This window comes from Megascapheus bottae, chromosome 3 (genome assembly GCF_031878675.1).
Source record: "Megascapheus bottae isolate mThoBot1 chromosome 3, mThoBot2.hap1, whole genome shotgun sequence".
NCBI classification, from domain to species: domain Eukaryota; kingdom Metazoa; phylum Chordata; class Mammalia; order Rodentia; family Geomyidae; genus Megascapheus; species Megascapheus bottae.
In genome coordinates this window covers 13,281,650-13,296,035 of record NC_143511.1, presented here as the reverse complement: position 1 = coordinate 13,296,035, position 14,386 = coordinate 13,281,650, and the positions used below count along the sequence as shown (strand labels likewise).

The 14,386-nt window shown below is 40.4% G+C and overlaps 1 long non-coding RNA gene and 2 pseudogenes across 1 annotated transcript; all 3 read right to left on the bottom strand.

Moving 5' to 3' along the window:
• Positions 1 to 1,003: 1,003 nt before the first annotated feature.
• Positions 1,004 to 14,294, bottom strand: LOC150064972 (uncharacterized). The gene is made up of 3 exons (XR_016534726.1): positions 14,097 to 14,294; positions 1,260 to 1,406; positions 1,004 to 1,061 (listed from the first exon to the last, which is right to left on the bottom strand). It is a non-coding gene; the product is annotated as an uncharacterized LOC150064972 (long non-coding RNA).
• LOC150064974 (large ribosomal subunit protein eL42-like) lies at positions 4,925 to 5,306 on the bottom strand (annotated as a pseudogene).
• On the bottom strand, positions 10,447 to 13,341 carry LOC150064973 (PC4 and SFRS1-interacting protein pseudogene; annotated as a pseudogene).
• Positions 14,295 to 14,386: the final 92 nt, after the last annotated feature.

The following is a 14,386-nucleotide window of genomic DNA, read 5'->3' as shown; positions in this document are numbered from 1 at the left end:
ATATAGTTCTATAGGAAAGGCAGACAGAAGGAGATTGTAGTGGGCATGGAAGAAATCAATCTACTACTTCTACCACAGAAAATGTCCTAAATGTATTTGATGAAAATCATTACCACTAGGTCTTTGTCTCGCTAAATCTTTTTTCCCTTCTCCTAAACCTTACTGCTATGAATATCTTGTGAGCTCTCGGAAACTTGGTGACTTGGTTCTGGGGTGCAAATTGTTGACTAGTAAGTTAGCTCCAGTTTATGTTCCATTTCAAAGGATGAATTCAAATATTTTTTTTTGTGGGTTGTGGGGCTTGAACTGTGGGCCTGGACACTGTCCTTGAGCTCTTCAGCTCAAGGCTAGCACTTGAGCTACAGAAACACTTCCAGTTTTCTGGCGGTTAATTGGAGATAAAAGTCTCATGGACTCTCATAGACTCAAAGCCCAGGCTGGCTTTGAACCATGATCCTCAGATCTCAGCCTCCTGAGTAGCTAGGATTATAGGCGTGAGCCACCAGCACCTGGCTTCAAGCATTTGTTTCCTGTATGTTTAGACTAGTTAGGAAGACATTCTTTTAAGTATACTTGGGATACTTGGGAATCCTAGGCCGTTCCCAGTATAAGGCTTGGAGGACTGATGGGGTAGGAGCTCTGTCTTTTCAATCCTTGAGCCATGAGTGGTCACCACATGGGGATGATGGTAATGAGAAATATACATGTCCTCCTGCTTTTCTCATGGTATTACCTTTTTTTTTGCCAGCCCTGGGCTTGGCTCAGGGCCTGAGCACAGTCCTTGGGTTTTCTCAAGGCTAGAGCTCGACCACTTGAGCCACAGCACCACTTCTGGCTTTTTTCTATGTATGTGGTACCGAGGAATCGAACCTGTGTCTTCATGCATGCTAGACAAGCACTCTACCACTAGGCCAAACTCCCGGCCCGGTATTACCTTTTTATACTCACTTTTTCTCTCTGTCCATGAGTTCTACATTCAAGTGTTTCTTATAGACTTATTCTTCTTGTTGATACCATTTATTTTGGATCTTAGGTTGGCAGCATATTTAGTCAGGAAAGGACTTTCAAGGAAGGAAAGGGGAAATGATGGCTGAGTAGAGGGACATACAGTATACTTTTACTTGCTTTTCCAATGCTCAGTGGCTCCTTGAAAAGATTGCAGTGACTAATGACCCCTCCAAGGTGGTAGGTTCTGAAACATTATAGAAGACAGCTGAATCCTAACTAATTGCCACTGCCCTTTTATACTCAGGACTTACCTTAGCATATGTTGAAAGAAATGACACAGTGTCTGTGTAGCTCTGATCACTCTGCTCATTTCTGTACCTCATTTTAGGATATTTTCCTCATTCTTATTGTTATCAGTACCCAGTGTGTCTTTCTCTTTCCGTCTGCACCTTTCATTACTGTATAAACACCAAAAAAAAAAGAAGAGACACTCTCTTTACCTGCTCTGATCTTGTAGGATCCGCTAGAACCCAGTTAGCCAGACTAATTTACTGCTTAGAGAAGGGTATTAGATCAGATGTACACCATTATTTCCCCTTTAGTTGGAAGTGCCAGAAGGAAGGAGACTCAAGTTTATGATTTATGCTGTCCATCTCTGCATAACCAAAGGTTGAATCAACATGTAATTCTTTGACAATGTGGTTCTTTTCAGAACACCAGTTCCAGGATCTACAGGATCTGCAGCAGAGATATCTGAGTGGGTTCGTGAAGTTGAAGCGCACTCCTAGAATTTTAACCACAGATATATGACACTGAGAAGAGATTTGTAAAGAGCCAGGACATGCCTCCTGTATTTCTTCCTCTACTTCATAAGCCTTTGGTTATTTCTCAAAATAGTTTAAAAAGATGGAACTTACTCTCTTAAAACGAAGTCTATACAATACTTAACGCAAATCGTCAAATTGAAATGTTAATATGGTGTAAAAATCCAAGTTGATCTGCTAAGCTTGATTAAACCTGCAAAACCCATGATCATAGCTGAAAGAATACTGATGTAAGGAAAGAAAAAGTGCTTAAGAAGGACTTTCAAGCAAGAATAACTCTTAAAAGCCTAATAAAGGTTTTAGGTTCAATTCCCAACAACTATCTCCCAATTTAAACACTAAGTGAAGTCTGTGATTACAGAAAATGTTGACAAATTTAACAGTTTATTTTTTCAAATTCCTGTAGGTGTAGAGAATATTTTCAACATGTTTATTACTCAGTGGAATAAGGAAGGAAGTAGTATCCATGAAATAAACACAGGAAGATTTTAAAAGGCATAAATTTTGTAAAACAAAAGTTTTAAAATAATAGTACACTGGATTTCTTTGAAGAAAAAGGATTAATGACTTGAAAGATAACAGTGAAAGCTTCTAGATCTTAACATAGTACAACAAAGGAGCCTACAAATAAAAGAGTAATTTGAGGAACAAGAAATTCAAAAGTGGAAGAAATTCACAGTGGATATATGCAAGAAAGCAGAACAGAAAAGAGATGATGTTTAAATTATTAAATTCAAATTAGAAGCTATATAACAATTCGGAACTGAAGATACAATTTAAGGATGTAAAGCACTGCCTAGAAAATAAGACATCCAGAATTCCATGCTTACCCCAGCAAGCAATAAATAACTTTAAAAATAAAAAAAAATATTAAAAAACATAGACCTTGAGTTGAAAAATCTTCTTGATCAATTAGCATTTAAATCTACTGGAAACTTTGGAGCATTAAAAATTAAAGGGAGGCTAGAGGCCAGTGGCTCAAACCTATAATCCTGGCTACTCAGGAGGTTGAGATTTGAGGATTATGGTTCAAAGCCAGCTGAGGAAGTAAAGTCAATGGGGCTCTTATCTCCAATTAATCACTAAAAAGCCAAAGTAGAGCTGTGGCTCAGTTGGTAGAGTGGTAGCCTTTAGTGCAAAAGCTCAGGGATAACACCCAGGCCCTGAGTTCAAGCCCCAGGACCCATACAAACACAAAAGAAAAGAATTAAAGGGAGATGGGTTACAGTCAAAGAAATAATATACAAGGGAAGTTTCATTGACAGTAGATATGATAGGCCTCTGGTAGCATATATTATTCAAGTGTATCTGGATTTCTATAACTAGATAACCTATCTTTAAAGAGAGAGGTAAAATAAATATATTTTGAAATAAGAGCCAGTAAAGTAAATACCTGTTAGTTTGCAGCATTTGGGAAACTTACATGGAAGAATCACAAGTTCAAGGCTTGCCTGGCTTCAAGCAAGACAAACATAATTTTTAAAAAGTGTTTACTATTACAGTCCTTCAGTAAAAAAAACTACTTCTAGTATATGCTGTAGAAAAAATGGAAGAAATATTCTCGACTATGTAAATTTATAGATGCATTAAAATAGATTTCTGGGTTTAATTTCCCAATATTTTATTTTAAAAATTGCCTTTAAGTTGGATGCTCATGGCTCATGCCAGTTATCCTACTCAGGAGGCTGAAATCTAAAGATCACAATTCAAAGCTAGCTTTGGTAGGCAAGTTTTTGAGACTTTTATCTCCAATTAACCACCCCAAAAAGCTGGAAGTGGAGCTGTGGCTCAAGTGGTAGAGTAGTAGCCTTAAGAAAAAACACTCAGGGACAGCATGCAGACCTTGGGCTTAAGCTTCGGACTAGGTACAAATAATTTGTCTTCGTATAATAAGTGCCACTATTATTTGTTTTCTTGATAATGACCATCCTAATTCGGGGGAGGTAGAATCTCAATGTGGATTTCTTTTATGGCCAGAAATGTTGAACATTTCTTCACGTGCCTATTGGCTATTTTTATTTCCCGAAAAGCAGTCTCTTTTTAATTCTTTCAGCCCACTTGTTAACTGGTTGGTTGTTTCTTTGAGGCTTTGTTATTGGGGGCTTAATTTTTTGAGCCCTAGTTTTTTTTTTGTTTTTTGTTTTTTTCCATCTCTGGGAACTGAACTCCAGATCTAGGCACTGTCCCTGAGCTTTTTGGCTCAAAGTAGCACTCTACCATTTGAGTCACAGTGCCACTTCTAGCCTTTTCTGTTTATGTGGTCCTACGGAATCGAACCCAGGGCTTCATGCATACTATGCAAGCACTCTATCACTAAGCCACATTTCCAGTCCTCTAGGTATATTTTTGACACGAGACCCTTGTCATATGTCTAGTAATGTCTTCTCCTACTCTGTGTGCTCTCTATTTATCTTGCTAGCTCTGCAGTTCAATGCAATCCCATGTATCCAGCCTTTCTTTGATTTGTTGTGATTCTAGATCTTTATTTAGGAAGTTTTGAATTGTGCCAAGGAATCCTAGTGTATCCCCCATCTCTTCCTGTAATTTTATCAGGGTATCTGCTCTTACTTTGAAGTCTTCAATCCATTTGGAGTTGATTCTGGTGCAGGGTGAGTACAAGGCTCTAAGTTTTCTATACTTATATAACCAATTCTGCCAGCACCATTTGTTGAAGAGGCTGTCTTTCTTCCATTTGATAATTTTGGCTCCCTTATCAAAGATTAGGTGGCCATAGGTCTGTGGGATCATTACTGGGTTTTCAATTCTATTACATTGGTTCTCAGGCCTGTTCATGTGCCAGGACCAAGCTGTTTTTGTTTCTGTTTTTAATTTAAAAAATTGTCTTCTTATACTTTTTGTCAGTCATGGGGCTTGAATAATGGGCCTGGCTGTTGTCTCTGAACTCTTTTGCTCAAAGCTAGTGCTCTACCGTTAGAGCCACAGCACCATTTCTGGTTTTCTGGTGGTTAATTCCAGATAAGAGTTTCATAGAATTTGAAACCATTTTGAACCATGATCCTCAGATTTCAGCCTCCTGAGTAGCTAGAATTATCAGAATGAGCCACTTCCCCACCCCTCCTCCAATTCCTGCATCTGACTCCAAGCTGTTTTTTTTTTTTTTGAATTTGGCCTCAAGATTTTGTTGTCTTCACAACAAAAGCTGGAACTTAGACATCAGGGTGGTACTGTCTTCATAATAAAAGTTGCAACTTAGAACTGGATCACCTGCCCCTTTCTCTTTTTATCTCCACCCAGTTCAAAATGTTTGCATCTTTTAATAGCTAGCATTCTCTTAGATCTGCAGTTGGGCTCAACACATTCAAGTCTCATTACAATCTTCTTTGTGGTCTTAGCTTTTTTCCAGAAAATTGGCTTAGTCTGACCACCATAGTCACTCTGTTTTCTGTCACAATGACGATTTTCTTGGGCATAAAGGGAATCCTTGCCCTTCTTGTACTGTGTTACTTTGTGAGGCAGGTGCTTGCCACACTTCTTACAGAAAGTCCAGCGGGTTTTGGAACGTTAGTTAACCATGATGGCATGAAGCCTGCAGCAGTGCCAAAAAAAAAGCTCCAAGCTTTTTTTTCTTTATAACTACAGCTTTATAATAGAGTTTGAAGTTTGGTATTGATATTCCTCAAGTACTGTTTTTCCTGCTAAGGATTGTTTTCATTATTTGGGATCTTCTATCATTCCAAATGAATTTCTGGATTGCTTCTTTCATTTCATCAAAGAATGTTGTTGGGATATTGATGAATATTATATTGAATTTGATAGCTTTGGGCAGTATTTTGGCATTTTTATGGCTTACTTTTGGATTCTTAAAATACTTTACAGTTTTTCTTTCCCCTTTTCTAGTTGTTTGCTGGTTATAGATTATCTTCTCATTCTCTTAGTGGATTGAAGAAGATATTACAACACTCTTAATCTGTTAGTAACCAATGCTTATTAGTTCGTTAATTATATTCCAGATGTGCCATCCATTAGAGCCATTTATTACCATGTACCTCAGTCTCCGCACAAATGTCATTGTTCTCATGTATTTTAATTCTATATAAAGGGTCTCTGCTATGGTTCTCAGTGTGAGACCATAGGGACTATAGTGTTGAGGACCCCAATGGGTTTTCAGTGTGTTGAGGTGACAGAACCAGACTCCATCTTCAAAAATAGATGAATAGTGTTTGGGGGGATTGGTCTTCAGAGTGTTGGTTTTTGTAAAGCAAGGCTATCAGAGGCCTTGGCTGCTTCTACATGAATCAGGTTTCATTTTTACTTCTCTTAAAGTTGTGTTATAATAAGTGGAGCGATCCTTACAGGTGTGTTGAGATGTTTGGATTTTCTGACAACCCACTTGTAAGCCAAGTAAATCTGCTGTCTATGAATCTCTGGTATTTTGTCATAGGAACGCCAAATGAACCTAAGACACAGAATTACCTCCTAAGATTTGGGGGGCTAAAATCTTACTCCTTGGCATTTACCCAAAAGTCCAGAGACAAGGACATCCTAAAGCCACAACGATGTTCATTGCAGCACTATTTACTATAGCAAAGATATGGAACCAACTCAGATGCCCCTCAGTTGATGAGTGGATCAACAAGATGTGGTATTTATACACAATGGAATTCTACGCTGCCATCAGAAAGAATGACAATGCTCCATTTAGAAGGAAATGGAAAGACTTGGAAAAATCATATTAAGTGACGTAAGCCAGACCCAAAGGAATATAGGAATAAAGGAATATGGTTTTCCTCATTTGTCATAATTAGTACACATCTAGGGCTCTCCTAGCAGAGCATTACAATAGCGCAAAACCTAGATAAGGTCATATAGGATGAGACTAAATGAAAGGATCTCTAGGATTTAGAAATAAGAGCGTTATATTGAGTGATTGTTGTTCTTAATGTACTATGTTATTTCTCTTCTCCTTTGTTGCCCTTTGGTTAATCTCATATTGTTACTGACTTTGTTACCTGTTAGTTATATTGTATATGCATTTATTTATTTGAAATAGGAAAGGGAAGGGGGGAAAACCAAGATGATTGGGAAGGAGTGGGAGAGGGAAATGGGGACAAAAGCATAAGAAGGGGTGTGAGAAGTAATGCACCTACTATCCGGTGAATGTAACTGTAACCCCTCTATACATTACTTTGATAAAAAATGAACAAAAAAAGATTTGGAGGGCAAAGAGGAAAAGTACAAATGGAGATCTGTGTATCCGACAGGTAAGAGTTTAAATCAACCTAACAAACTCTCAAAATGCATCTATTTTCCACATCCACCAATAACCTTTCATGACCGTTTGGAAGGCCAAATTTAAAATTTGAATTCTACAAGGTTAGACCTTTGTAGGGTTCCACAGTAGAATATGATAGTATAAAAGGAGTGCTCTTTAGCCAGGGGCTTGGAGGTTCTAAGATTAGAATTCACAGCAGCAATGAGAGGGAAAGTAAGAGACAGAAAATTGAACAAGGAATATATCTAAATGGACTCTGTGTTATAAAGATTTCTATGAATTCCTGGACCTGATGGGGAAGGCCACAAATCACTGTCACCACAATGTGTATGTGTGTGCATATATATATATATACATATATATATGTATATATACATATATACATACACATACGCCGATATATATGTTAATATACATATAGAAGTGTGTGCATACATACATGCATATAGACAAATATACAACATATACAACAAATACACATATATGATGCAACACATATACACAGTTATGTGTAAACTGTATGGCATATATGCATACACATATGGTGACATGTATATATGAAAAAAATTTCCTACTGTTCTCATATTCTCACTCAATTTTTAGCTTCCAGTGAAGTCCTATCATTTGAGACATGCCTACACATCTGGCTTTTTGCTGATTAATTGGAAATAAGAGTCTCTCAAATTTGTCTTCCTGAATTTCTGGTTCAAAACCAAGATTTTTAGACCTCAGCCTCCTAATTAACTAGAATTATAGGCATGAGCCATTAGAGCCCAATACAATCTTTAAATATGTTTTGTTAGCTAGAACCAAGAGATGAAGTAGTCTGAGAGGTATTCAGATAGCTGTCCTTTCTCTTCAGTGTGAACAAATCTGCTTTAGATTTGGATGGGGAACTTCTCAGATAAAAAGAATGCCATGTTGATAAAAGGCCGTGATTGATGCTGTGATAAGAATCTAACCTTTATTTTTTTCCTCAAATTTCTTGCATACATGTACTTCTAGGGCATTTCAAGTTCTTTCTGACATAGGCCGTAAGTCTCTAAAATAGGCCTCTAAGGCCATTGATCCTTTGTCTTATAGACTCCACAAGTGACTTTCTATGTCTATTTCAGTGTTAGACCTCAGACAATTACGTGACCTCTGGGTCACTTGATATTTGGTCTTTTAGTTGCCCCCCATTTTTGGTCTTTTGTAGCTGTTCTACCTTCTTCCTGACCCTCCCCCCACAGAGCTGAGGACTGAACTCAGAGCCTGGCACTTGCCAGGCAAGTACTCTTCCACTGAGTTAAATCCCTAACCCCTATATTTGGTCTTTTGGGCCAATCTCTGGACTAAGTCTCTATTCCTTTACCACATCCTCCTCTAGAAGAAGTATCACTTCTCCTCTCACCAAAGCTTCTGGGTTAGCTAAAGCCAAAGTTGTTTAGATCCTTGCTGCTTGATATGTTGCAACAAGATCCAGAAAGGTCAATGATTTCTTTTTGACGTAGAGGTTAGGGCGATTTCTGTCTGAGGACTCATTTGTGACACAGGTTCATGGATCCTGAAGGGTCAGCCCCAGTGAGTTGAGCTTCTTTTGAAGATATTATTTCAATTTTTTCCCTAGTTTACTGTTGAGAAGGAAATCTCCAGGAAGGATGGGGAAGACTGCCTGACCTATGAGAGCTTGGAAGCTGGAGGCCAAATGTCCAAGATTTTTGGACTGCATACAGTAAACCCATACACTTTTCCCCCCACAACACATCATGTTCCAGGTGATGAATTTTAGATGGCATGGAAGATTGTGCCTCAGTCTAGAGTCTGTGAAACACCCTCTGCAAGACCTTGGCTAGGTTAGAGCAGAGATGGTAGGATTAGGAGCAGGGATTGAAACTGAATCTAGGCAGGAGGGAGATGTTTTAATGGAGATTGGGGTAGGGTTTCAGGAAAGGCTCCAGGTTGAATTCAGGACAGAGGTATAGTATAAGGAAGCACTAGGGATTCAGGGATTCAGGTTTAAGTAATCCCCAAACACTCTACCATACCCATTTTCTACACCTTTTCTAAATGCTATCTCCATGTGAGCTGTCCTATGTCTCATAATTTACCATCACTTTCATAAGCTGTGAAGCCTTTTGTTTGTTGCCAGAGTCCAGAAATCTTATTTGATTTCCTATAATGTGGGAAGACAAGTTGTAGGGAAGTAAATCCTGGCAATTATGCAGGAGAAGTACTCTGCCTTGAGGACAACTGTCCTCCTCTCTTTGACATGTAGTCTCAGCATGTTTTTATTTAACAAATACTTAATGCTGGAGCCTAAGAGCTATTGATAACTTTACTCACAGGCTCTGCCTCCAAGCTTGCGGTGAGGCTGTAGAGAGCTGTCCTACATGGATCAAGGACTGTGCACATATAGAGGAGAGTCCACTATCCAACAGCATTGCTGAACTGCCAAGCAACCTATGCAAGCAGCCAATTTTTGTCTGGAAATTGGGGCCTTGCTTGCTTATGTTTGTCTAAGAGCTTGAAGAGTATTATTAGGCTATTTCAGATCTTACTTTTTTTTTAATTTAGGCACTCACAAGCTATAAACTGTCCTCTTAGGACTGCCTTTGCTGTATCCCAAAATTGCTTTCATTTTCATTAGAATTTAGGAACTTAAGTTTTCTTCCCTTCTTTCTTCTATTTCTTTTTTTCTTTCTGCTGGTGCTGAGACTTGAACTCCCGGCCTAGAAACTGTTCCTGGGCCTCTTTGTACTCAAGGCTAGCACTCTACCACTTGGGCCACAGAGCCGCTTCTAGCTTTTTCTGAGCAGTTTTTTTTGTCAGTCCTGGGCCTTGAACTCAGGGCCTAGGCACTATCCTTGGGCTTTCTCAGGGCTAGAACTCTACCACTTGAGCCACAGTATCATTTCTGGCTTTTTCTATTTATGTGGTACAGAGGAATCGAACCTGGGTCTTCATGCATGTTAGGCAAGTACTCTACTACTAGGCTAAACTCCCGGCCTAGGTCTTGCTTTTTGATTCAGTTTTCCATTCTATGTCGATCTGCTGCTTCTTTCTCTTGTTGGCCTTTTAGCAGCTTCCTCCTGTGAGAAGTCTGAAAGTTTCTTCCACCCTTTCTCTTCTTTTCACCTTCTTGGTCATCTCCTTCTTCAGAATCAGATGTTGAAGTAACTCCTATTTTAGCTAAACTTTTCCTTTTTGATTCAACTTCTTTCTTTCCTTCCTTTTTGTCTGGTTCTTTTCTTGGTTTATCTTCGTCCTTCTGTCCCTCTTCATCCTTTTGTTTTCTTTTTGCCATTCCTGGGGCTTGAACTCAGGGCCTGATCCCTGCCGTTGGACTTTCCTTAAGGCTAGTGCTCTACCCACTTGAGCCACAGCACCACTTCTGGCGTTTTCTATGTATGTGGCACCAACGAATTGAACCCGGGTCTTCGTGCATGCTAGACAAGCACTCTAACACTGGGCCAAACTCCTGGCCCCCTCTTCATCCTTTTTAAGCTGCTTCTTTGGTGGTTTTTCCTCTTGCCCTTTTTCTTACTTTTGCCTTCCTCAGTGGTCATGTCACTCTGAAGGACAGGGCTATTTTCCTGTTTTAGGTCTGCCTGTTGGTTTTGGAGTCTTGACTTCAGTAGCGGCAGGCTGTCCTCTTTTAGGACTTTGAGATTAACATATGCTGTTGCTGTTGTCACTATTCCTGCCTCCTCGGGTTCTATTTGTTTTTCTGCCTTTCTCCTTCTCCCTCTTCTAGCAGCTTTTGGAGTAGTTGTGTCAACTGCTTTAGTCACATCCTCATTGCTGGCTTTTTCTTCTTGATCGGTATCTTCCTTGGAAACACTAGTTTCTTTTTCTTCAATTTCAACACCAGATGGATGCATTTGATTGGTTGATGCCTGTGCACTTGAAAATTTCACTTTTGGATTGTTATATATCTCCGATAAACTTTCATTGAAATCTTTTCGCTTATTTGGTTTGCTGTACTTTTCCTTATTTTCTGAGTAAGGAAATATATCCTTTAGTCCAAAAAAAAAACAAAAAAGCAAATAAAATGGATAGTTTGTAGGTGGTTTTTCAGCTCCATCAGGAACTTCATCTACTCGAGCTGGCCAATGGGGATAACCTTTCATCCTGGCAAAGACGAGGTCATGTTTCAGGGTCCTGAGACCTGGCGCTGGGCGGGTGGGTGGAGGGATGCGGGAGCGAGGCTGCGAACCTGGGTCCTGCCCCGTGTCCCTCTGTCCCCAGGCTGGCCGGGAGTCTACTTCCCCACCACTCTTGAGTTCTTGATTTGATCTTTCTATGTTGTTGTATTTTCTTTTTGTGTTTATCTGACTGATCTATTTTTCTCCAGTTTATCTTCAGTCTTTGGTATTTTCAGCTTATCCCACTCTATTAACAAGCCGTGTGTGTGTGTGTGTGTGTGTGTGTGTGTGTGTGTGTGTGTGTGCTCATACTGGTACTTGAACTAAGGGCCTTCAGTTCTTTGTTTTTTCCTTCCTTCCTTCCTTCCTTCCTTCCTTCCTTCCTTCCTTCCTTCCTTCCTTCCTTACTTTCTTTCTTCCTTTTCCTGGTCCTGGAGCTCAAATTCTGGGCGTGGATGCTGTCCCTGAACTTCTTTGTGCTCAAGGCTAGTACTCTACCACTTGATCCATGGTGCCACTTCCTTTTTTTTGTCTGTGATTAATCAGAGATAGTTTCATGGACTTTCCTGAGTGGTCTAGCTTTGAATCATGATTCTCAGATAGCAGCCTTCTGAGTAGCTAGAACCATAGGCATGAGCCACCAGTACCCAGTGGACCTTCAGTTCTTGCTGAACTTTTTCATGCAAGTCTGATTCTCTAACACTTGAGCCAAAACTTCACTTTCATCTCTTTGCTGATTAAGTGGAGGTAATTTCATAGACTTTGAGCTGCAATCCTCAGATCTCAGCTTCCTGAATAGGTAGGATTACAGGTAGAAGGTACAAATCCTCAGAGCCTGACCTTAGCAAGACTTCGTATTTGGTTATTGTGTTTTTAGTTTCCAAATTTTCATTTTTATTTCTTTCATTGTTTCTGTCTTTCTGGAATTCTACTTTCATATTCTACATTGTCTTACCTATTAAACTCATCTGATTAGAATTTTCGTTCAGTTAGCTATTTGTATCTTCTTTGATTGCAATTAAGCACCTATATATCTTTTTTATTTCACTGATCATTCTTGTCATTGCTTTTTAAAAATCTGTGGCAGTCCTAGGGTCTGAGCCCAGTCAGAGCCTGAGTGGTATCCCTGTGCTTCTTTTATTCAAGTCTAGTGTTCTACCACTTGAGCTCCACTTCTGACTTTTTTTTGGTAGCTTATTGAACATAAGAATCTCTTGGGTTTTCCTTCCTGGGCTGGCTCCAAACCATGGTACTCAGAGTTTAGCTTCCTGAATAGCTAAGATTGTAGGAGTGAGATACTGGATCCTGGTGTCATTGGTCTTTTGACTTCTCAGTTTTTTGGAGGACCTGTATTTCACTGTTTTCATTCTAGCAATATTTCTACATTGCGATTTATGCAGTTGAATGCAAGTTTTTGGTTGGAATATTTGTCTATGACCTTGCAGTTAGAGATTTTTACAGTGTTTTTGTGTATATGGGTGATGGCAGAGTTATGAATTTTTATGATTAGTGTTCAATCACCACTCAAGACATTGGTTCCAGTCTCCTATTCCACTCAGAGGAAGCTTAGATTCTATTATAAGCACTTGTTCCTTTCTCAGGCCGTGGTGTCTGGCATTTCCATGGTTCTTTAAGGTCCATGAATTTCCTGGATGGAGTTGAGACTGAAAATGTTGTTCAACCAAGCATCAGCATTCTTTTTTTTTTTTTGTCTCTTGGTGAATTCGAAGATGCAGTTAGTGTGTGCAGGGCCTGCGAATTTCCTTGTCAGGTTTTTCTATATCCTCTCCATTTATTTATTTGATTGTGAGACTTGAACTCAGGGTCTGGGTGCTGGCCCTGAACTATTTTGCTGTATCACTTTAAACCACAGCACCACTACCACTTTTCTAGTGGTAAATTGGAGATAAGAGTCTCACAGACTTTCCCACCCAGGAAGGATCCTCAGACCTCAGCTTCCTGAGTAGCTAGGGTTGCAGATATGAGTCACTAGCCACCTGGCTTCTGCATCACTTTTAAGACCATACATGATGGTACACAATCAGTAGTGGCACAGAGTTAATGAATCCATGTTGTTCTGCTACTAGAAAGTTCATGGGATATCTAGAATCTAGATCACTGTGCCACCAGCTATAATTTCTTTAGCAGTTTTACCTAAGACACAATTTTCTGCTTGTTTCACTTCCAAACTGCTGAGAAGCTGGAACATGTTCTCTGCCTCTGTCTATACCACCATCTTTGCTCTCCCACTAACCTAATTTTTGATAATAATGATACTGAAGCTTTGGGAATCTGGACTCTTGAGGTCAAGACCTGTCTGTGTTAAAATTAACCAAATTCAAGGGATGGCATTTGTTTTCTAAGCCATAAAACTATGCTCTGAAAATTGAATGGGCCATTAGCTCAGGGAGTTCCCCAATCCCTACCTTATCTCACCCAACCCGACCCCCGCCACCATGGCTGTAAATCTGTGATTTTTGCCGGGTAGACCCTGATTGACAACTCCTCCTCCTCCTCCTATCTTGGGTGCGAGGAGTTCCTTGCCTGGCTTGAAACCCGCAATAAACCTTGCTTTTGCATTTCGGATGCCTCAATCTCGATCGTTTTCTTTGGGGACCCCGACTCAGGGCACAACATGTGTAACTTCTAGAGACTCTGAAAAGGGTTCCATTCTTTGCTCTTTCTATCTCCTAGTAGCCACCTTCATTTACTGGCTTGCAGTTCTTCCTTGGTCTAAAGTCAGCAGTGTGTGTGTGCACACATGCATTTCATCGCTGCATTCTCACACAGGCAGATACCTTCATCTTCAATCACCCCTTGTCCTTAACCCTTCTCCTGCTGGTGCCTCCTCCTCCCCCAGCTTGCTTTACTTTTCTCTCTTTTGTCAGTCTGCATTCATTACATCGAAAGTTTGAACCCAGGGACTACCATTGCTAAGTGGGCGCTCTCCCCCTTGAGCCACACCTCCAGTCCAGCCCACACGTCTCACTGGGGGCTCTTTAGGACCCTTCTGTGGAATTGAGTGGTATTAGGACACTGGCGGTCCAGAGCTGCTGCAGCAGGCAGGGGGGCTGCCAGCCCCCCCAGCAGGAAGGGGGTGCAGCCCTTTGTTCCGGTACCCGGCCTCACCCCCCAGACCTGGGTCTGGCCGGCTGGGTTTAACGTCCCACAGGTAATCTGTTATTTCTGGTTCTCGCAGGGCGCAAGCGCGAATCGTGGGCCCGGTGGGCGGGGCCGGGCGGGGCGGGGCGGGG